At 38.7% G+C, this 22,037-nt stretch overlaps 1 pseudogene; it reads left to right on the top strand.

The window, feature by feature from the left end:
- Nucleotides 1-21,123: 21,123 nt before the first annotated feature.
- Nucleotides 21,124-21,588, top strand: LOC126960720 (60S ribosomal protein L32-like; annotated as a pseudogene).
- Nucleotides 21,589-22,037: the final 449 nt, after the last annotated feature.

Below are 22,037 nucleotides of genomic sequence, written 5' to 3'. Positions count from 1 at the left end.
GTCTAAGATTTTCTGGTTGGCAATTGGTTCAAAGAGTTAAGCTTTGTCTAAAGGTTGATGTCAGTACAAAGCAATATTTGAGTTAAGATAAGGGGGCTGTGGAGACCAAGGTTCTTGTTTTGTAGATGAAACCTCCAGGTAGCAGTCTTAGAGAAAATAGATGGTAAATGTCTCTTTTTCGACCTTAAAATATGTCAGACTCTTAGTTTATCTCTTCTAGGTCTGGGAAAGATGTGGCTGCTTTAACGGAGATTCTCTACAGATGCAAAATGCCCACACGAAATATATGGTTTTGCAGAGCCATTTCAAATTACGTCAAAGAACTATATGCTTGGGTAAAAATATTATAATTTCCTTCAGCATCTGCTATCTGTCATGTGATGCTATACCACAGTTCGGAATTTGAGATTTTATTGCCACAAAGAGTCTATTTTGTCAGTCTTATGATTTCTATTTTAACGCTGATGCTGGGCAGTTGAGCCTCAGCTCCAAAAGGAATGGGGTATAAGGAGTTATCCTGTTTGACCTCCTTTCCTTTCTTTACCCATCATGGCTGGGAATTCAGTTTTTCAGGTTTGTTTGGGTCCCCTTGACACAGAGAGGGTTTGTTCAGTTAGTTGATGGGGGTTAAGGATTTTATTTTTAGTTTACAGGTAATTGAAAACAGATATTTTCCCCCTTTTCCATTTAAATTCTTGCTTCACAGAAAGTAGATAACTTAGGGCAAGTGCCAGCATTATGACCTACAGTGTTTCTTTGTAAGGCTTTAGAACTAAATAATAGTTTTTATATTTTTTAATGGTTGAAAGAAAAAATGCAAAGAATAATATTTAGTGACGTGAAAATTACATGAAATTTGAATTTCAGTTCATAAATTTTTTCTTTATTGCAGCCTGATTCATTCATTTACATATGATCTATGGATGTTTTCACACAACAACAGAATTGAGTAGTTGTGACAGAGACAGTGTCACATACACAGTCTGCAAAGCCTAAAATATTTAGTATATTGCTCTTAAGGAGAAAGTTTGCCTAGGCTTAGTCTAGGGACACATTTGTTTCACAGGGATAGTCAGACTTGAATACTAGAAAGAAAATGGACAGAAGCTAGTCACTGTACAGATGTCACTTTATTTAAAGTCATCCTACCTGAAGATGAAAGTGCTCTAGCTTTCTTTGAATATATTTATATCATGTGTGTAAGGTCCTCTGAATGGGCTACACCATGGTTGAGCCATTGTGACTCCTGTGATCCACACATGGAGGCCTGCTAGAGTCACAAAGCCTGAAGCAACAGGAGAACCACTAAAGAAGAAGAAACAGCTAGTTCCTGCCTTAACTGATTACCAGCCTTGCAACATTCCACCATTGTGATATGTTCCTGCCCTACCATAACTAATCAATCGACCTTGTGATATCGTTGATATTGTGCCTTGTGACCTCTTGCAACCTCATGACTATGCACCTTGTGACATTCTTCCCCTGCCCACAATAAACGGCCTGGAAGTATAACTTTCCACTTCTTACCCTTACTTACAAAACTAACTCTAATCCCACCACCCTCCACTGACTCTCTTTTCAGACTCAGCCCACTCGCACCCAAGTGAATAAACAGCCTTGTTGCTCACACTTAGCCTGTTTAGGTGGTCTCTTTAATTAGATGCATGCAGAACAGTAAGTACATGATATTATATGATAGACAAATTCCATACTCCTTAATGGATTTCCACAGTAGACACTGATATATATATATAACTTTTTTTTTTCCTGATCAGGCTATGCAAATCATGACATTCAGGTTTTGCACTTTTCCAGGCTTCCTTGTAGCTAGGTAAGGCTGGCAATATGACCTAATTTTGGCCAATGAAACATCGGTGGAACTATGTTGGGGAATATAAGTTGTAAGTCCTGGAAAGCTGTTGTTTTCCTGATAAATAGATTTAAAAGTTTCCCAGTTACTTCAGTTTTCTAAAGCTTCCCAATTACTCCACTTTTCTAAGTGTACTCACTTAGAAGGTCTATCCCTGGTTCCTCCAGCTTTGAATGCAGAAGTGATAGCTGAAGCTGTAGCCGCCATGCCATGGCCATGAGCCAAAGTGAAGCAAATAACAGAGACTTCAACCATCATGTCTTTGAATTGCTGTGCAAGAAATACCCTCAGAAAAAGAGTACTAGGATTAACTCCAATAAGTATTAGGTTCTATATTATCTGAGACTGCACAAACTTCCTGAAAACAATAAGGTTCATCCACTCTCTTCCTGAAACAACTAAGTATTAATTCAAAGGCATCAATCTCCTGGCATCATGCAAGTACATTTATTGCCATACAGACTAATAATGAACGTGGAAAGCTAGACATAGACTAGCCTTAGAGGTATTGTCTACAATCTTTTCTCATGCCTTCTTTCTTCTTAAGCCTTCTGAGGCTTTAGGTACCTTTGTCTAAGCCCTACTCCTTGATTCTTTTATTTTTTTATTCATTTTAAGTGTTACGTTTTGAATCTATTTCTTTTTCTCCTTGTGCCAGTGCTAATTCTTTCTTCTTTGCTTAATTAATATGTAGCAATGTTTTATTAACACCAACCAATATGCTATTGTTGACAAGTTGAACATTGTAGCGTGAGAACGATGCAGGCAACATTCTTTTACACTAACTCCAAATCTGTGGCAATCTATCTTTTGGTAATTTTCATCCCATTTCATAAGAAATAGTTGAAAGGTCTTTCTTTCCCCTAGGAAAAGAGGTTCAAAAGAAAGTGTGTGTTCCTTACGGAGGTAAAACAACATTTAAGGAAAAGTCTTACTTTCGGAAATACAACAAACCTGTGGTACATGGACTATTTTAGCACCTGAGTATTTCCTGATTAATATTTTAACCTATTTCCAATTTCTCAGAGAACTTTGGGCAGGTAGAGATAGCTATTACCTCAATTTAATATTTTCTCTACTTCCCCAAAGCCAGTCAAGAATGTAATGAAACAATAAATTTTATAGAAAAAAGCTATCAAATTTACAATTACATAGATCACATCTATAAAATTCGATGAGACCATGACAAGAGGTTCATGAAATCTTCACATAAAACCTGGGTTTTTAATCAATCATAGCAGCCCAAGGGCAGGTGGATTGTTGATTGTTATTTCTGATTATAGTACCTAATGGAACCACCATATTATGCACCTAATATTATTTCCTAGCTATTTTTGTCATGGTCCCAGAGTTGTTCAAACAAAACACTAACAGACAACACAAAACATTGCAGCCATTTCAGTTTTAATGAAAATGCACTCATTTTTGAATGGCATAAAATATGCTTTCTATATATGTGCTATAGGAAGACAATTGTATTATTTGCATAACCATTCAAGGAATTAAACACGCAACCATCTAGCTTTAAGGCCACAAAATAATGTAATGTGCCAATGATACAATTAACAATACCAGGTAAGAAAATTTCAAATTTGGGAAAAATTAAATTCCCCAATACAAACATGCCATTTATTTAAAAAAAAATTGTATTTTTTTTGACAAACAATAAGCCAAATGAAATGAACTAGTTCACAATATTTGAGGAACGTCCCTACTTGCCTCTTTAAAACTTTAGTTGTTGTAATCTGGACTTTTGGTGGACTTATAACCTGCCTTAATTTTTAAATATATCTGGAGGGGGAAAAAAATCTCCCAGAGACAAATTGCCACAAAATCAAACCAATTCCCATAAATGGGTAAACCTTGTTTTTTTAGTCTTATGCAAGGACAGATAAATTAACAATAAATAAGCATCTTTGAAACGAAGTATTCTATAGAAAGGCCTTATCTGCTGTTGATTTTGAGCAGGCAGCAGGGACCTGCATCAATGCAGCTCTTCTGCAGACCCTGATATATAAAGTGCAGGAGCGTTTTTCACAATTTAGAGAGAGAGAGAAAAAAAAAAGCATCAACTAAACAAAAATAGATTTAAACACAGTAAATTAATCCCTCAGAAAGAAAAAAATGTATATGTATTTTTTTAATGTGTAAAGCAAGCTGACAAGTACCTTGAGTTATTCACGGTAATTTGGTTGTCTGTGAGAGGCAATGCAACTTGAGCTAGTTAAGTAAACTGAGAATTTAGTGGGTTATAACTGGTAACGAGAAACCAAGCCACAGAAAAAGTGGGGAGATATCTGGAGATACGAAGCCCTGTATCCAAGGACTCAAAAAACTGAAGGGCTTTCTCCATGTTTCCTATACCTGCTGGTTCTGTAGGTTCATTATAATAGTTTGGCTTCTTTATGTCTTCGGAAGTACACCGTCTTGAAATCAGTGAGCTCATTCTTAGCACGTAAGAAGGCAAGGACAGGCTGGGCACAGTGGCTCACACCTATAATCTCATCACTTTGGGAGGCAGTGGCAGGCGGATCACCTGAGGTCAGAAGTTTGAGACCAGCCTGGCCAACATGGTGAAACCTCGTCTCTACTAAAAGTACAAAAATTAGCTGGGTGTGGTGGTGTGCGCCTGTAGTCCCAGCTACTTGGGAGGCTAAGGTAGGCTTGAATCCCAGAGATGGAGGTTGCAGTGAGCCGATATCGTACTGCAGCCTGGGCGACAAGAGTGAAACTCTGTCTCAAAAAATAAATAAATAAATAAATAAATAAATAAATAAATAAATAAAAGGCAAGGATGGGGACTCTCTCTCCCCAGGATACATCTCTCTTTGAACCATTTCCCATAGTCAAACAGATGGAGTAATAGGATGGGAGCCACTTGGATCTGATTCTTGTGACCACTACAGTAAAATACCACCATTGGCAACCTCCGTCAGAGCATGGTCAGAGTAAGAATGCAGGAGTTGGCCGGGCGCAGTGGCTTACACCTGTAATCCCAGCACTTTGGGAGGCTGAGATGGGTGGATCATGAGGTCAGGAGATCAAGACCTTCCTGGCTAACATGGTGAAACCCCTTCTCTTAAAAATACAAAAATTTAGCCACACATGGTGGCACGTGCCTGTAGTCCTAGCTACTCGGGAGGCTGAGGCAGGAGAATCGCTTGAACCCAGGAGGTGGAGGTTGCAGTGAGCCAAGATCATGCCACTGTACTCCAGCCTGTGTGATAGAATGAGACTCTGTTTCAAGAAGAAAAAAACAAAAACAAAAACAAAATGCAGGCATTACCTAAAAGAAATTGACATTCAATATGTATGAAACTATTTATGCACATTTATTAACATTCCTTAAAGTTTATACAATTTGTGCTTTTAGCAATGGAGCCATATTTGTTCAAAGCAATGTTTTCTTGTGTTTTTTTTTTTGTTTGTTTGTTTTGTTGTTGTTTTTTTTGTGGAGACGGAGTCTCTCTCTGTCACCCAGGCCAGAGTGCAGTGGTGTAATCTTGGCTCATTGCAACCTCCACCTCCTGGGTTCAAGCGATTCTCCTGCCTCAGCCTCCGAGTAGCTGGGATTACAGATGCACATAGCCAAGCTAGGCTAATTTTTTGTATTTTAGTAGACACGGGGTTTCATCATGTTTCCTAGGCTGGTCTCGAACTCCTGAGCTCAGGCAATCCGCCCACCTCGGCCTCCCAAAGTGTTGGGATTACAGACGTGAGCCACTGAGCCCAGCCAAAAGCAATGTTTCCTTAAAGAAATGAAGTATTCAAAAAACTTCACGGTCTGCTTTTCAAGCAAACCACGAGGACTAATTTTCAGGCTGTACACATTGTGCTGGTTCTTAAGGTTATTCTTCATGTAAAAGAAGTGAGAAACACATTTGGAGAAATAGAGTTGAGGAAAATTGTAAGATATGAGTCCGAAGTCTGGTCAGATCTCAAGGTCATTTTCTGTGTTCCTAAAATAACTGATCCTCTGTTCATATACCATCTCATAGGCCATGCCAACCTTGCAGTGGCCTTACCTCTGGCCTTGCTTGTCAAATTTTCAACATAGCCACTATTCGCAGCCCTTCCCAAATAAGCTGAGACTGCCCCAAAAAGCACTTGTTCTTTTTAACTACCTCAGACTAAAGGTGAGTTAATTAAAAATAAGATGATTTTCCCCTCATCCAATTTTCCTTCCCTTTTAGACAACTCACGCAAAAACTATGTTAATTAAAAGGAGAAGGTGGCTTCTACTCTTCTAATTTTCATAGAGGTTAGAGAACTCCTTTTTATTCTATGGGAGAGTAACAAGGGAAGTTGTTTTATCACCCATTACTTCTTCCCAGTTGTACTAGGAGACAGTAATTTTTCCCTCTCCTACGACACAAATCGCAATATACCCACACCCTGAAAGATCCTGCTATACGTCCTAAGCATTCCTGACCCAGGAGGAAAGCTTGCAGGGATTTCAACCCACCCTCTGCCCTTCCATAGGCATACTGGGTGGCTGACCACAAAAAATAATCACAATTTTCCCCCCTTCCTTTTTATTTGTGCCCATTGGTAGTGACACTCATGCTGTTTGAGCTATCTTCAATGACTTGCTTTAGCAAATGGTACATTAGGAAACGTGACATGAAGGGAAGCCCAAAAGCTTTGTACAGTGGGGCTTTCTCTCAGTGTCCTGTGCCACCGGGAAGACCCCAAGCCCCATGCTGCTCTTCTGGATGATGAGAGGTACACGGCCCAGTCATGCCAGTCACCCCAACTCACAGCCCAGGCCCATCCCAGAAGCAGAGAGGCTGAGGTGACTACAGTCACATGTGTGAGCCCAGCTGAGCAGCCTAAATTGCCAATACCCAGAATCATAAAATAAATGGTGGTCATCTTAAGTTTCTAAGTTCTGATGTGGTTTTTGCATTTATGTAACTGATAGAAAATGCTGTCACTGGATGTTGGCAGATGGAGCACTAGAGTCACGTGACTCAGGGGACCCAGCAATTTGTGATGCCTCCCTTTGGCTGCTTTAAGTCTCTTCAGTGGCTGTGACCAGGTGGGGAACCACAAGCTTATTTTTCTCCTGTGGAGGTACTGTCCAACCCTCTACTTACCCCTCCTCCTCACTAAGAAGAGAAACTACAAAATAAAGACTATGAATAGACAAGTTAGGACTGCAAAAGGAACCATAACCACGGAAATGGGAGTAGCCATATGGAAACTGCAAACAAATAGGAAAACTTAAAGGAGCAAAATGATTCCAGACCACTGGTCCATTTAACTTTAAAAAAAGAGACGATTCTAATGTTGGTTGAATTGTCTTATCATAAAAAAAGATGAGTATCTCTCCAGTTAACTGTAAAACATTAGAGTAACTTTAACAGCGAAATCATAATCAATAAAATATAAACACTTTAATTATACTTTACATTGCAATTATTGATCAAATATTAGCAAGTAGAATCCTACAATATATAAAATGATAGTTGCATCAGTTTCCAAGGAGTACCATAACAAAGTACCACAAACTACATAACTTTAAGTAACAGAAATGTATTCTTTCTGAATTGGAAGCCAGAAGTCTGAAATCGAAGTGTCAGCTTTGTGAAGCCTGTAGGGGAGAATCTGTTGCATGTCTTTCTCTCAGCATCTGGTATTGCTGGCAGTCCTTGTCATTCCTTGGCTTATAGATGCATCACTCCAATCTCTGCCTGTTTCACATGGTGTTCTGTGTGTCTGTGTCTATCTCTCCTATTTATTTCATAAAGACATCAGTCAGATGGGATGAGGGCCCACAAGGATGATCTCGTCTTAACTTGGTTATATATATGCAACCCTATTTCTAAATAATGGCAAATTAACAGGTAATTGGGTTTGAACTTTAATATGTCTTTTAGAGGAACAGAATACAACCCATGAAAATGGTATTAGAGCTAAAACGTTTAATTCAGTGATGGAAAGGTAGTTCAATATTAGAAAATATAACCGAAAGTTCTTATAATAAAATTAAGATTATGTGGTTATATAGATAAATGCTGAAAGAATATGTAAACCAAAATGTATCTCAGACAAGTCTCAATCAATTTAGAAGTTTATTTTGCCAATGTTTAGGACATGTCTGTGAGCCTCAGGAAGTTCTGATGATATATACCCAAGGTGCTTGGGCTACAGCTTGGTTTTATACTTTTTTTTTTTTTTTCCAGACAGAGTCTCACTTTGTTGCCCTAGCTGGAGTGTAGCGGTATGATCTCGGCTCATGGCAACCTCCGCCTCCCAGGTTCAAGCGATTCTCGTGCTCAGCAACCAAAGCAGCTGGGATTACAGGTGTGCACCCCCATACCCAGCTAATTTTTGTGTTTTTAGTAGAGATGGGGTTTCACCATGTTGGCCCGACTGGTCTCAAACTTTTGACCTCAAGTGATCTGCCCACTTCAGCCTCCCAAAGTGTTGGGATTATAGGCATGAGCCACTGTGCCTGTACAAGGAGACGTCAGACATGAATCAATACATATGAGATGAACACTGGTTTGGTCTGGAAAGATGGGACAACTCAAAGCAGGGGTAGGGCTTCCACATCATAGGTGGATTCAAAGATATTCCAATTGGCAACTGGGTGAAAGAGTTTACTTAAAGACCTGGAATCCATAAAAGGGAGAGTCTGGGTTAGGATAAAGGGTTGTGGAGACCAAGGTTCTTATTATGCAGATGAAGCCTCCAGGCAGCAGGCTTCAGGAAGAATAGACTGTAAATGTTTTTTATCATACTTAAAAAGGTGCCAGATTCTTAGCCAATTCTCTCCTGGGTCAGGGTAAAGACCTGGAAAGGGAAAGGGATTCTCTATGGAATATAATTTTTTTTCCCACAAGAGACAGCTTTGCAGGGCCATTTCAAAGCATGTCAAAGAAATATCTTTGTGGGCAAAATATTTCAATTTATTTAAGGGCCTGCAATCAAGTGATGCTATACTAGAGTCACACTGGAATTTGATGTTATTGCTACATAAAGTCTTAAGATCTCTGTTTTAATGTGAATGCTGGTCAGTTGTGCCTGAATTCCAAAGGGAGGAGGGTAAAATGAGGCATGTCCAACCACTCATTCCCATCATGGCCTGAACTAGATTTTTAGGTTAACTTTCGAATGCTCTTGGCCTGGAGGCGAGGTCTATTCATATGGCTGGGGGGGTGAGTGTGAGGGGGCTTAGAAATTTACTTTTAGATCACAAGTAATTATTAAAAATAAGAATATTTCTTATAAAATCTCTCAGAAAAACAATGGGAGCATGCTGAAGGATGCTAAAAATATTTTCATTATATTAACCACAGATGATATTCTAAATAATGTAACACTAAAAGTATGTCACTAAAACCACAGTGCAGAAAGCAGTGACCTCCAACACTGTTAACATTTATTTAAAATGATCTTGAAGGTACCAGTGGATTTAGCATGAGAAAAAAATTAAGAGTTGGAATAAGTATTGTAAAAGAAGAGAGAGAGATGTTTTGTTTTGATGATATGTTTGCATATCTAGAGACCACATCCAATTTAAAAACAGACAAAAGGACAAAACCTAAAATAAAAGAGATTTTGATAAGCCACCTCCCTGAAGCAGAGCCTCCTGGGTGACTGAAGTAATGTATGAGCACAGCTGAGCCCAGCAGAAGAACCACTCAGTTAAGCCCAGTCTAATTAATATACAATATTAAAATGTACAATATGCAAATATCAATACATTTTGTTCAAACTAAGTACTAGTGCTTGGAAATGGAGATGGAAAAAAAAAACCCATTTCATTCACAACAGTTATAGGGATTTACATTTAAAAACTATAAAATAACACTGAAGTACATAAGCAAGGTTTGAAAGACCTAGAAAGATATATATGTTCTCATAGCAGAAGCGTTACAGTGTGTTATTTCTCCCAGAATTAATTTATAATGCAATTCCAATTAGAATTCCTCAAAATGATTCTTTTGGGCATGAGACAAATTATTTTATAGTTCATATACTAAAAGGGTAAATGCTCAACCATAGTAAACGAAAAGAAAGTAGAAAAGAGTTTCATTACTAGAGATATGAAAAAAACTACAATCCACTTTAATAAAATCAATACATTGTTAGCATGAAAATAGATACTAGATCAACAGAAGAGACAATGCAATCTCTCTCCCTATATATGTACGTAATATATAACAATAGCATTACAATTATTCAAAGAGAAAACATTTGATATACAATGATGATACTGGCACTACTAGATCTCCATTTAGAAGAAAATAAAGGTAGTTTCCTATCACATTTAAATCTATGAATGTAGGAAGAGGATGAGAAAAAATAACTAATGGTTACTGGGCTTAATATATGGATGGTTAAATAATCCGTGCAATAAATCCCCATGACAGGAGTTTACCTATGTAACAAACCTACACTTGTGGCCCTGAAATTAAAATAAAAGTTAAAAAAGATACAAATATAAAATATAAAACAACAATAACAAAAATACCTTTAGTCAAAAATCTTAGAACTCTGTTTCTACAATCTAGGGGAGAGGGTCCTTCTTAATTAAGTTGGAAATCCGGAAGTTCTAAAAGATGAATAACTATCAACAACTGAAATATAACTTCTGTATTGAAAAAGGTGCCGTGTTTCTATAAACAAATGAAATTTTCCTACATACAATGAAATGAAAGTTTGTATGAATAAAAATTAAGTTTGTATGAAGAATAAGATAAAAACAGAAAAACAAATTTAGACCAATATTTGTTTAAAAATTCTTAACATGTAAAATTAAAAATTAAAATATTTAAAATTAAAAATACTACATAGCACACCTGACATGCCAAGCAGTTTTCTAAGCTCTCGACCTGTATCACATCATTTATTCTTACAACAACACTTTTAGGAAATTATTAGTTCTCTCAGTTTGGGCTGTTATAACAGAATATTATAGGTTGGGTGGCTTACAAATAACAGAAATTTATTTCTCACTGTTCTGGGGGGCTAGAAGTCTGAGATTGGGGTACCAGCTTGACGGTAGGGCTGTCTTCTGGGTTGCACACTGTCAATTTCTCCCTGTGTCCTCACTTGAAGGAAAAAGGGCTGGCTAGCTCTCTTGCTTCTTCTTACAGAGAAAGGCACTAGGACAGGCGTGATGGCTCACGCCTTTAATCCCAGCACTTTGGGAGGCCGAGGCAAGCAGATCACCTGAGGTTGGGAGTTTAAGACCAGCCTGACCAACACGGAAAAAATCCCATCTCTACTAAAAATACAAAAAATTAGCTGGGCGTGGTGGCAGGCACCTGTAATCCCAGCTACTCGGGAGGCTGAGGCAGGAGAATCGCTTGAACCCAGGAGGCGGAGGTTGGGATGAGCTGAGATCACACGCCATTGCACTCCAGCCAGGGCAACAAGAGTGATACTCCATCTTAAAAAAAAGCAAAACAAAACACAAAGGCAGTAATCCCATTCATGAGGGCTCCACCCTCATGACCTAATCTCCCAAAGGCCCCACCTCCTAACACCATCATACCATCATATTGGGATTAGCATTTCAACATAAGATTTTTGTGAGAAATAAGATTTTTGGGGGGAACATGGGGGCAAAAACGTTCAGTTCATTGCACTAATCCTTTTAAAGCCATTTACAGTATTTCTTCTCTAATCACAAAACTTCAATGACTGATGTGGCTCTCCATTCCTCCACAATGAAATGTAAAGTTAAGCTGAAATTCAAAGCACTTTACAATGACCCATTTTCCCTTCGTGGTCTCGTCTCCAACTATTCTCTTCCATGAACCGACTAGGAGGTTTCCTGTCTTCATGTCCTTACTTCCATGGTAAATTCTGCTTGGGGTTTTCTTTTCTAACTTGAAATCAGATGGTTTTCTCCAGCTCGACTTTTTCCTTGTAATCTATCCTGATCTCAGATCACATGTAATCTCCCCTATATTCAACCCCTTTAGGACTATTTTGATGCTTTTCTGTGTACACATAGCAAATTCCCTACTGCCCTTTGATAACAGAAAATACATTTTACTCATCTCTGAAGTGTTTAGCAAATGATAGTTGCTTGAGAAATATCTACTGAAACCAACACATTAATGGAGGAAAAGGGAGGTTTCTGCTGGGTTTACCAGAACTTTCTGCACAGAAATTTTTACACTTCTCAGAGCCTATATAAACTTTCTAGCATGGAATTTGAAGTTGACACAACTTACTATTTAAGACTTTTACATCTGTACCCTCTTATTTGAATTCTTTCCAGTTTAATTACTTATATTCCTTCAAAGGCATGTATATTTCTCAACTTTCCTCTATCTGTGATTTGGTCTCTTTTGGTATTCTAGAAATTCTTTGAGGCCTAGGATTGTGTCTTACATATTTCAGCATTTTTTCTTTTTTTTTTTTTCCCTGAGAGGGAGTCTCGCTTTGTCACCCAGTCTGGAGCGCAGTGGCGCGACCTCCACTCACTGCAACCTCCGCCTCCAGGGTTCAAGTGATTCTCCTGCCTCAGCCACCCAAGTAGCTGGGATTACAAGCGTGCACCACCACGTCCGACTAATTTTTGTATTTTCAGTAGAGATGGGGTTTTGCCACATTGATTGGCCAGGCTGCTCTAGAACTCCTGACCTCAGGTGATCCGCCCACCTCAGCCACCCAAAGTGCTGGGATTACAGGCATGAGCCACTGGGCCGGGCCTACATTTCAGTAGTTTTATGACTAACCAGTGCAGGGCCATAGCAGGTACTCGAAAGTATATCTTCCATGAATAAATGTTATTCACCAGTCTATAATCTCTTCCCATCAGCTCTTCAATCACTGCAATCTGAGGTCCTTGAAGCTCAATTCTAATGCTACACTGATCCGTAAAACCTTCTCTGATCACTCCGTGTGGAAATAATCTCATTTCTTTCGACTGTAATTGTATTATACATGTCACTTTAATTTTGAGATTTTTAATCCAACTTTCAGTTGATATGTTAGTGTCATATGAATTAGATTTGTCTTCTGGGTAGTGGACAAGCACCTGGAGAATCCAACCACTATCCATATTGCTTTTTTTTGTTTCTTTTGAGACAGGTTCTTACTCTGTGACCCAGCTGGCATACAGGGGTGTGATCACGGCTCACTACAGTCTTGACCTCCTGGGCTGAAGTGATCCTCCTGCCTCAGCCTCCCAAGTAACTGGGAATACAGGTGTGTGACACCACACCTGGCTATTTTTTTTTTTTTTTTTTTTTGTAGAGATACGGTCTCCCTATGTTGCCTAGGCTGATCCTGAACTACTAGGCTTAAGTGACACTCCTGCCTCAGTCTCTCAAAGTGCTGGGCTACAGACGTGAGCTACCATGCCCAGTCAACCATATTTCTTCACTTGGTATGTCTGACCAAGGAAAATGCCTTGCCTAATTTGAACTTCCATTTAATTTCAGTGTCTAAACTCAGGCTCTACCACTTCCCAAATTACACAGCACTTTTTTTTTTTTTAAATGATTTGTTGTAGCACTTTTTCTTTTATGTATTGTAAAATCATTTACCTACATGAATCGTCTCCCCTACAAAACAAAAGGTGCTGGAAGCCAGTAGAGGCTATATCCAATTTATCTTTATATCCCTTCCATAGCTGCTAGAGTAGGTAAGGAAAGCATTACATAAACATTTATTTAGTAAATAATATAATTTAATGGACATTTACTGATGAAAGGCAACAGCTTACTTCTCACATTTTTTACAGATATACTGTAATTTTTTATACACAGAGTCTCGCTTTGTTACCCAGACTGGACTTGAACTCCTGGGTTTAAGTGATTCTCCTGCCTGGACCTCCAGAGTAGCTGAGATTATAGGCATGCACCACTGTGTCAGTCTACAGCTATACTTTTTAATTTGAATTCTTTCCAGTTTATATTCCCTCAAGTACATGTGTATTTCTCCACTTACTTCTATTTATGGTTGCCTTATATCATTTTTATTTATGTTATAATTCTGTACAACAAAATATTACAAAGCTCATTTATTTTTCTTGGTATTCTATTTCCTGTATAAAAAAGTCCTATGTTCATTGTCATGTCTTTTATAGTTTTTTAATCTTAATAGATGTGATTTGGACATATTAGAACTTTTAAATAGGAATTTAAATAAAATCTGAAGGTATATACGTTTTTAGAAATATATTTTTTAATATTTTATCTTGTATAATTATAAAATAATAAAAGTTACATAAAGGAATTATTTAAAACACATATTACCAATATTCCTAAGGGTATTAGGAAACAGGCGCCTATCATTCTATATCACATACTTGCTTGTTTGGATTTTGTCCAGACATTAAACAGGTGTGAGTTGTTTTCTCCATCTGTGAACGGCATAAAAATTTGAGCACTGTCTTTGCTATAGAGCTACTGTAACACTTCGCGACTCTGCTTTGTAAATGGAGAGTGATTTGAAAATACAAACACTTTATGATAGATAAGACTAGCTGTTCTCTAAGACTTAGTATTCTGCAATATGTTAATGGTACTTTATTTAAATAAAAGACGAATAACTTGGTCATCTATATTTGATAAATGCCAAGTTTCATTTCTGGAAAATCACAATTCATTATACTTTATTAAAGAGTATACTCATGCCTGTAATCCCAGCACTTTGGGAGGCCGAGGCAGGCGGATCACAAGGTCAGGAGATCCAGACCATCCTGGCTAACACGCTGAAATACTATCTATACTGAAAAATATAAAAAAAAAAATTAGCCGGACGTGGTGGCGGGCGCCTGTAGTTAGTCCCAGCTACTTGAGAGGCTGAGGCAGGAGAATGGCGTGAACTCGGGAGGCGGAGCTTGCAGTGAGCTGAGATCACACCACTGCACTCCAGCCTGCACAACAGAGTGAGACATCATTTCAAAAAAAAAAAAAAAAGTGTAACTTTGTTCAATAAAAAGACCTAACTTTCTGTAATATTGTGTTTACCAAACTTATTTAACAAAGAGATGTCTCTCATCTTTTTTTTTTTTTTTTTTTTTTTGAAATGTAGAATCCATTAATCCTTGGAGGAATTAATATATAACTTACTGTGAGCAATTTGGAACTGGACACTAAAAACTTAAACTTTCATGTAAATCAAAATAAAAAACTAGCAATCCCCTACTGCCTTAAGAATGTTTAAAAATGACGGAGCGCAGTGATTCACACCTGTAATCCCAGCACTGTGGGAGGCTGAGGCGGGCAGATCACCAGAGGTCAGGAGTTCAAGGCCAGCCTGGCCAAAATGGTGAAACCTTATCTCTACTAAAAAAATACAAAAATTAACCCAGCGTGGTGTCCCACGCCTGTAATCTCAGCTACTCAAAAGGCTGAGGCAGGAGAATTGCTTACGCTTGAGAGATGGATGTTTCTGTGAGCTGAGATCTTGTTACTGCACTCCAGCCTGGGTGACAGAGAGAGACTATGTCTAAAAAAAAAAAGTTTAAAAATGCAAATCGTCAGCCAGGTGCGGTGGCTTATGCCTGTAATCCCAGCACTTTGGGAGGCCCAGGCAGGCAGATCATGAAGTCAGGAGATCGAGACCATCCTGACTAACACAGTGAAACCCCATCTTTACCAAAAATACAAAAAGTTAACCAGGCATGGTAGTGCGTGCCTTTAATCCCAACTACTTGGGAGACTGAGGCAGGAGAATCGCTTGAACCCGGTAGGCAGAGGTTGCAGTGAGCCGAGATCACACCACTACACTCCAGCCTGGGCAACAGAGCAAGACTCCATCTCCAAAAAAAAAAAAAAAAAAAGAAAAAAGAAAATTGTCTGTATAAATCACTATTGTGGAGTTAATTTCATAAATTTGTAGATATTCTAACTTTTCTTGACCCGCATGGTGCTACAAACTATGCTGGAGCAGTAATTTCCTCAATGTTACCCCTGTGGCTAGAAGGAGTCAATGCTTCGCTCAACATAGTTAATTCACTCCCTGAATGTAAGTTACACACTGGGGTAATGTTGGTGAATATACAGTTTTTTCTGGCTTTACTTAAATCTATAAAACTTTAAATGATTCACAAAGGACAAATTATCAAGCTGTACAGGCTAGCAATCAATTTAGTACAGAATTCTTTTAAAAATAATCTTTGAGGGTAAATAGTATTACAGCTTTTTAAAGCACACATAAAAATATGATCATATAAGATTTCTGAATTACTTTTTGAAAATCCCGTTATTTTTATTCTGTACATTTGACCCATCTTAATGCTATTTAAACCTTAGGATTCAATTGACTTCTTCCAATTCACATGTAGGAAGGACATTAGAAACCTATTTGTTTACCTGTAGTTGGACAGATGGATGGCTTATGTTTTCTTCTGTATCTAAGGGTATGGCAAAGATATAAACATGGGAGGAAAGTATATTTATGTGAAAAAAATCATACAATGGAACTTTTTATTTCACCTTCCACTATACCAAAATATAAACTTCAAATATCTCATTTTTTTCAGTTTTCTTAAAAGGAGTGGTACTCACGGTTTCATCATATTCAGGAATAGTCTTTTAACAGTGTGTTTTTTCACTCTTTTTCTGCCTCATCTCTGTGGAGGCATACGGCAGACTCCCAGCATTAAAAGTCATTGATTAGTGTAGGGATTTCAGACACAAAGCTGAGTACTCTTTATTGAAGCTTATCCAAATACTGAGGGGAAGCCTATGGAGGTGGAGAAAGCCTGACTGCTGATTCTCATTTGCCTGCTGGAAGTTTGGGGTCCTCCTAAGGGCATTTGATACACTGCCACTGTGGAAAATCACAGCTTAAAAGGAGTGTCTCTCTGTGGGAATGGTGCTCAATACATCTTTATTGAATGCATAAATGATATTTTGCTTAATCATATATCACTGCTTTCCTATCCTAATTCAAAACAAACAACAACAAAACACCATCAGTCTCTCTCCTGCTTGGTGTTAGGATAAGTTAGATGTCCTTAGACTATCATAAAAGGTCTTTCTTAATGTGGATCTTTGATATTTTGGCCATGTGATGGAGAATAGAGGAAGGAAGGTATGGCACATTAAGTAGAGTCATCCAAAAGTGAACTTGTAAGTTCATGAAGGGTTTTCCTGGACAATGAGGTGGTTAGGAACCAAGCTGTCTCTCTGCCTAGAACAACAGGACCAAATCCAATCAACTCAGTCCCCAAAAACCTTCAACTCCAGGAGCAGGACCTTCCTCCCTCTATATTTTGCCCCGAGCAGAGAGGACCAAGGAATGCAAGCTCTCCAAGAACAGGACACTTGGTGATTCCAGAAAACTCTTGTAAATAGCTTGCCTAGCACAACGTACCTGTTGATTTCTTCATTGACATGACTCCTTTCCTTAGAAGGGAGATCCATGGTAGAAGGATTCTCGTAATGCATTAGAATCCTTTCTTTGTCTTTCAGAAATTATGGCTCTGGCAAGCCTCTCCAACTGATTATAGATCAAAAGATCAAATGTATTTCTGCCTTGACTGGCCTTCTGAATGATCTCTTCCTCTAATGAAACTCACTTCTCACCCATGTATTGTGACACTGTGGAGAAACCCAGAAAGGACTTCAATCCATAACAAACAAAATTCAAACCATGAATAAAAATCCACATGAGCTGAATGAAACACCAAAAGCAATGGCAACAAAAGCCAAAATCGACACATGGGATCTAATTAAACTAAAGAGCTTCTGCACAGCAAAACAAACTATTATCAGAGTGAACAGGCAACCTACAGAATGGGAGAAAATTTTTGCAATCTATCCATCTGACAAAGGGCTAATATCCAAAATCTACAAGGAAGAAATTTACAAAAGAAAAAAAGAAAACTCCATCAAAATGTGGACAAAAGATATAAACAGACACTTCTCAAAAGAAGACATTTATGCATACAACAAACATAAAAAAAATCTCATCATTGCTGGTCATTAGAGAAAAGCAAATAAAAACCACAATGAGATACCATCTCACACCAATAAGAATGGGTATTATTAAAAAGTCAAAAAATAACAGAGGCTGGCAAGGTTCTGGAGAAAACTGAAGGTTTTAACACTGTTGGTGAGAGTGTAAATTAGTTCAACCATTGTGGAAGACAGTGTGGCGACTCCTCAAGGAACCAGAAGTAGAAATACCATTTGACCCAGCAATCTCATTACTGGATATATACCCAAAGGATTCTAAATCATTCTATTATAAAGACACATGTACATATATGTTTATTGCAGCACTATTCACAATAGCAATGACTTGGAAACAACCCAAATATCCATCAATGATAGACTGGATACAGAAAATGTGGCACATATACACCATGGAATACTATGCAGTCATAAAAAAGGATGAGTTCATGTCCTTTGCAGGGACATGGATGCAGCTGGAAACCATCATTCTTAGCAAACTATCACAAGAACAGAAAACCAAACACCACCTGTTCTCATTCATAAGTGGGAACTGAACAATGAGAACACACGGGCACAGGGAGGGGAATCTCACACAATAGGGCTGGTTGCGGGATGAGGGGCTAGGGGATGGATAGCATTTGGAGAAATATCTAACATAGATGATGGATTGATGGGTGCAGCAAACCACCATGGCACGAGTATAACTATGTAACAAATCTGCATGTTCTGCACATGTATCCCAGAACTTAAAGTCTAATAATTAAAAAAAAAAAATTTAAATCCACTGAAATTTGTGTGTGGAATAAAGGTATAATTCAGAGCAAACTCTTGAATAAAAGAAAATAAGAGTTGGACAAACACAGTTTCACAAATCAGAGGCACAACTAAGTACAGAATGGAAGAGGCTGGCTGCAATTGAAAAGGAGATATAGATAGTCCATCTAAATTCTCACAGAGGGACAGGCAGAACAGGCGAGACATGGATATGAGAGGTCTGAGGCGGCTGTCTGTCTTTGGTTAGGAAGACCTGAAATTTAAAATCCGATGAAGCAGTAGAAGTCTTCTTGAGAAAAACCCTGGGAAAGATTTTGCTTGCTACTTCTTCAAGCCCAACAGCAAAAATATGGCTTCATTCAAACCATCCTAACACAATTATGTAAGCTAACTAAATCAATGACAATACCACATTCTTACGTGACAGGGCTTTTACCGGCAGTGAGGTGCACAAAGAAAGAATTAGTAGCACCAACATCCTGTCTCCTCGGTCTCTGAGTCTTGTCCCTGTGTTGGGATTCAAGGTTTCTTCCCATAGGTTGGTTATGACTGTTGATGATAACATTGGTGGTAACCCCTTTTGAATCCATACTGATGTGCTCTTTGGGCGCTTTTTAAAGAGGGGGAGACAAGAAGTCCAGCTAGGTTTCAGAAGTTCATGCATAAAAGCAGGATATGCATTGCCTATGACTGAAGTCTAATCTTCTATAACTTCTCCATTCTTTCTATCATTGGGAACTATCATTTTCTTTTCCCTGATAATTTGTCCCGAGAGTGCTATATCAGAAATAGGGCCTGAACTTTTAGTGGATCAGTTGCTTTTATATTTTCTTAATTACAGAAAAAAAATTGAACACTAGAAAACAAAATGTATTGTTTAAAAAATGCTCATAAATACTATTGCTATCTCTGTTATCTTAAAAACCATATGCTAATTTAAAAAACAACAGGATCCATTATTTATACTCTCCCTCTAGCACAGTAGGGAGGAAATATTTGGAACTGGCTCACTCGGGAGTTTAGAAAATGTTGCATCAACACTTTCATCCTTCATCTTGAGCCTAGATTTCACCCACTTTTGAAGTACTTGACATTGGAAGATACAAAAAGGGATTGAGGTGAGAAAAATTCTTCCCCAGGTAAAGGATGGGGAGTTTCCAAAAGAAAGTAGGAAACAGTGGAGTAGGAGCACTTTGAAAGAAGTGACTGAGTGGTTAGGAAGAGTGATAGGTATAAGGCTTGTCTCATCAGGTACCAGACACCCATTTCAAATGGCTTCTGACATACTTTCTTGTATTTCAGGAATTAGAAAGCCGAAGAAAAAAAATCTAATGCTGAGATATCCTTATTTGTAAGGTCCTGGAGGTAATTTAGTCATGTCAATCTCATGAATCGAGTTATATGGAGTAAGAGAAAAGACGTGAACTATCTGTTAAGCTAGAGGGAAATGCTTTTGGGCCAAGAATCATTGTAGAAGCCTGATGATGTGGCTGGTCATTGCCTGCTTTGGCTGTGATTTGATTAAGGCAATAGGTGCAATCATTCTACACCTGGTACCTGTGGTGGAAGTGAGCTTGCAAGTAAATCCTCTTCCAGTTGAGCTTTGAGATGAATGCAGCCCCAGATGTGATGTGCAGCAAATCTTGCTGCATTAAGATTGTTCATCATGTCTCTTCCAAGAACTGCAAAGCTACTTTGGAAAAAGCAGCCCATCTGGCCATCAGGGTAAACAATCCCAATGTCAGACTGTGCAGCAAAGAAAATGAATAGACAGCTCATGTGCATGTCTTTTTAAGCTTCTACATCTAGGGGTAATTTATTACACAGTAAAAGTTAACTAAAATACTTCCTATCTCAGCTTCTGGCCCTGCAAGATGGATGGTCACCAAAAGATAGAGAAGACCTAGATGTCTGCGTCACTATTTAGAGAAAAGACATCAGGCCAGGAACACCTATTTTGGACTTATAGGTGACTGAGAATTAACTTTTTTTTTTTGAGACATAGTTTCACTCTTGTTGCCCAGGCTGGAGTGGAATGGCCCAATCTCGGCTCACTGCAACCTCCGCCTCCCAGGTTCAAGCAATTCTCCCACCTCAGCCTCCCAAGTAGCTGGGATTACAGGCACGCACCACCACGCCTGACTAATTTTGTATTTTTAGTAGAGGTGGGTTTTCTCCATGTTGGTCAGGCTGGTCTTGAACTTCCAACCTCAGGTGACCCGCCTGCCTCGGACTCCCAAAATGCTGGGATTACAGGTGTGAGTCACTGCGCCTGACCGATAATTAACTTTTAATTGTTTAAGCCACTGACATTTTGGGGTGGATAAATTGAACAGCTAGAATCATTTGCCTTAATAATACAATCTACTTTCCCTTAGTTATTATTTCCTCTTTTCCTCCAAAGAGATACATTTTAATGTTTTCAATTTTTTTATTCTTTACTGTTTTGAAAGTCTGACATTCCATTTCTCTTTTTCTTAGTGCTTGTGTTTAACTTTTTAACATACAAATGTGATGGGTCATTGAATAAGCAGGATTTATAAACTGTCATCAGAAATCAAGTTTATATTTGTCTTTTCTGCCTGTTCAACATTGATGAGCTCTCTTCTATGGCGCTGCCAACCGAGGTGCAAGCCATCTCCTACTTGGCATCAGACCAAAGGCAGATCCCTCCTAAAGCCCAAGATGGTCAAAAAGAAGACCAAGAAGTTCATCTGGCACTAGTCAGACGGACAGGTCCAAGTCAAGTGTAACTGGTGGAAACCCAGAGGTATTGATGACAAGGTGCAGAGAAGATTTAAGGGTCAGATGTTGATGCCCAACTGTGGTTATGGGGACAACAAGAAAACAAAACACATGCTGCCCAGCGGCTTCTGGAAATTCCTGGTCCACACTGTCAAGGAGCCGCAAGGGCTGCTGATGTGCAGTGAATCTTGCTGCACTGAGATTGTTCACGATGTCTCTTCCAAGAACTGCAAAGCTATCTTGGAAGGAGCAGCCCATCTAGCCATCAGGGTAAACAATCCCAACGCCAGACTGTGCAGCAAAGAAAATGAATAGACAGCTCATGTGCATGTCTTTTTATGCTTTTAAATCAAACCATAAAAACTGCTGATAGAGTTTGGGTGTGTGTTCCTGCCCAAATCTCATATTGTAATCCTCAATTTTGTAATCCTCAATTTTGGAGGCATGGTCTGGAGGCAGGTGATTGGATCATGGGGGGCAGTTTTCTCATGAATGGTTTAGCACCATACTCCTTGGTACCATCCTAGTGATAGTGATATAGAACATAGAAAGAAATTATTTAGGCAGATAGTGAGGGCAAAACAGTCCGTGGCAAAACTTCCCTTTTAACAAAAAGCAGCCCTAGAAATCAGTTTTTGTTTCTAACAAAGAGCAGCCTGAAAGATCAAGCTGCAAACGTAGATAAGGAAGCTGGAAGCTTGCACAGGGGAATGATGGCAGCTGTGCCAATAGAAAGGGGCTACCTGGGGGCCAGGCATGTCCAC

This window comes from Macaca thibetana, chromosome 8 (genome assembly GCF_024542745.1).
Source record: "Macaca thibetana thibetana isolate TM-01 chromosome 8, ASM2454274v1, whole genome shotgun sequence".
Lineage (NCBI taxonomy): Eukaryota > Metazoa > Chordata > Mammalia > Primates > Cercopithecidae > Macaca > Macaca thibetana.
Note: the sequence above shows the minus strand (reverse complement) of the source record. Positions and strands in the feature narration are given on the sequence as shown.